Below are 3,213 nucleotides of genomic sequence, written 5' to 3' on the forward strand. Positions count from 1 at the left end.
ATTCTCATTGAATGTTCTTTGATTTCCTTGTCAAATGCTACTTGAACATGTATGTGTGGGCTTATTTCAGGGCTGATCTGCTTCAAGGATCTAAGTAACTGTTTTAAAACCAATATCATACTGTTAATCATTACTATAGTTTTGTAGTGTTTGATGCCTCTGGCTTTGTTTTCCTTTCTCTGAATGGTTTTGGCTATTCAGGTTCTTTTGTATTTCCTTACAAATAAAAATACAAATATTAGGATTTTTTTTTCTTTTTCTAAGAAAAATTCCACTGAATTTTGATAGAGATTGCATTAAACTTGTAAATGGTTTTGGGTATTATAGACATTTTAAGAGTAATAATTCTTCCAATCCATAAATATGCACTATCTTTGCATTTGCTTGTTTTCTTCTGTTTCTTTCATCAAAGGTTTTAATTTTTATTGTACAGTTTTTTTTATTTCCTTGATTAAATTTATTCCTGACTATTTTACTTTTTTAAATCTACTGTGAATGGGTTAATTTTATTTTTTTTTTCAGATGCTTTGTTGTTAGTGCATAGAAATGCACCTTGCTTTTTTTTTTTTTTTTTTTTTTGACAGCCTTTGCACTTCAACATGTAATACTTGAGGTACAAGAAAGCTGCATCTCACATTGCTATAAATAAATCAAATCAGTCATCAAGGGCTCCAGAGTGAACAGCATCTCCATAACTTCCATGCTCATAATCTTCTTTTTCTGGGTATAATTTAATAAGATCATCAATTTAAAGAATGATAATTGCAGTTTCAGTTGCAAATTTCAAACTGTTAACTTTAACTATGGTTGGTTCAACCTTCCCCCCTTCTTGTTTGTTGTCATGGGATATACCATTGACCAAGTCATTTTAGGTTTGTGCGTTCTGGGTCAACTTGAGCCTCTTATGAGAAACTCTTATTTTGCAACCAGATCCGTGGGGTCTTGGGCAGCATTAACTGTCAGAGTATTAAGAATAACAAGAAGAGATCTCGCAGACTCCACAGTAGCTAGCTGTTCCCAGGTGTCCATGCTGGTTGCCTAGTTCTTGAGGCATATTTAAAAGACTGCCTCTACAGCACTCCCACCTGGAACCACAGATTGTGACTCCAAAACACTCTTCACCACACAAAGGGCACCATGTAAGGGGAGCTCCTTCTCATCATACGTGGAATCATTTGCCCCACATAAGATGATTGATGCAGAGGTAAGAGCCTTAGTGTTTATAATCAAGATCAGTTTATCATCACAAATTCTCTCTTCTACCACCTCTTCTGCTTGTCCCATCATTGAAGCATCAAAAGTTTCTACACCTTCCAAATTGGCCAGGTTGACAGAATAGTTGCTCTGGAAGCTTTAGCAATGCATTTAAGGTCTCTTTTAAAAACTCTTCCAACTGTCATAGCACCAGTCTCCACAAAACACTGTAATAACCACTTGTACACCAAGCTTCATTTTTGTTTTCTGCAGGCTGAAGTCAAGACAAGTAATTTTTACATTAACTATTCTCCTGGGCATGTCTTTGGATCCTACCACACAGTTGAACAATGATGAACATGCTCTCCATCTGCCTCCTCCTATAGGTTTTCAGAATATTAATGGAATGGACTGGATAGAGAGGCTGAATTCTGACATCTGTGTATTTAACAGTGAGCAAAGCATCTACCACAATATTTGCTAAGAAATTACCATTTATTCCAATAATTTTGGCAGCATTAATCAGGCAATCCCTTGCAAGCTCATCTGTGTTAATAATCAGATTTTCACTGATATACTGCACTGCTTCCTTGCAAGCAAGTCAATAGCTACTAATAACTGATGTGGGATGAATTTTCTTGTTGACCAGTTCATTTGCATTTTTTAGAAGTTCAGCTGCAATAATAACCATGGAGGCGGTCCCTTCTCCCACTTCTTTGTCTTGAAGAAACTTTGGCTGTAGGATGGTCTACCTCCAGTAGCTTCAGGATGGTTGCACCATTGTTAATAATGGTTACATCACCAATATCATCCACTAACATTTTATCCAAGCCAACTGGACCAAGAGTGGTGAGAGCGTTATAGGGTTATTTCTATTTTTAAGTAAAAATCTTTCCATTTTTCACCACTGAGTATATAAGTTGTGGGTTTCTCATACATGGCCTTTATTATGTTGATGTATGTTCCCTCATAAATTCTAAATCAGTTCTACACACACACACACACATACACAAAACTTTATCTTTTACTTGAGAGAGAGAGGCTTAGCATTGGATTCTAATTTATTCTGTTTCACTGAAAATAACTTCTTTACTGGATAAGTTTAGAAAAATGGATGGCAGAACTTAAATGAGGAAAAAAGTGTCAGGGATGTGGGATGAAGACAATCATCTTTCATGAGGTGAATCCCTCTCCCAAGTTAAAGGGTCATAGATCATTTTTCGATGTTCACTCAAACCTAGCTGAAGATCACCTAGTCAGAAGGCATAAGCTCCCTTGTGGTCTTTAATGTGATATTATTTATATTATCTAATTAATGGGGGTGTTTTCTAATCTTGAAAAGGCTAAGTAATTGCCAGAACTGATGTTTCTTCCTTGTAAATGGATATATTCTTACCTTATATGGAGGGTTTCTATAAGGAACAAAAATGTAATGTGAATAGCAAAGTATTGATACATAAAAAATGCAGACTAAGTATTTGTACTGTTCTTTAAACCGTTAATGTATTTAGAATTACCATTATAATGTTAATTATTCTAGGTGTATATTTATAGTTTTATTAACTAAATATTATTCAAATGCAGTTTTTTATTATAAATAGTTACCCCATAGCATAAAATTGCCAACAATTGTTGAACCATAGAGAAAGCAAGGGAATTCCAGAAATAACATATATTTCTGCTTCAATGACTACATAAAAGCCTTTGACTGTGTGGATCACAGCAAATTATGGAAAATTCTTAAAGAGATGGGAATATCAGACCACTTTACCTGTCTCCTGAGTGACCAATTATTTGTAGGTCAAGAAGCAACATTTAGAACCTTACATGGAACACTTGACCAGTTCAAAATGGGGAAAGGTGTAAAACAAAGCTGTATATTGTCACCCTGCTTATTTAACTTCTGTGCAGACTACATCATGCAAAATGCTGGGCTGGATTAATCAGAGACTGGAATCAAGATCAGCACGAGAAATAGCAACAACCTCAGATAAACAAATGATACCACTCTTAACGGCA

General features: G+C 35.3%; 1 pseudogene; it reads right to left on the minus strand.

The window, feature by feature from the left end:
- Positions 1–655: 655 nt before the first annotated feature.
- LOC129624816 (T-complex protein 1 subunit alpha-like) lies at positions 656–2,060 on the minus strand (annotated as a pseudogene).
- Between the last annotated feature and the right edge of the window lie 1,153 nt (positions 2,061–3,213).

This window comes from Bubalus kerabau, chromosome 12 (genome assembly GCF_029407905.1).
Source record: "Bubalus kerabau isolate K-KA32 ecotype Philippines breed swamp buffalo chromosome 12, PCC_UOA_SB_1v2, whole genome shotgun sequence".
NCBI lineage: Eukaryota > Metazoa > Chordata > Mammalia > Artiodactyla > Bovidae > Bubalus > Bubalus kerabau.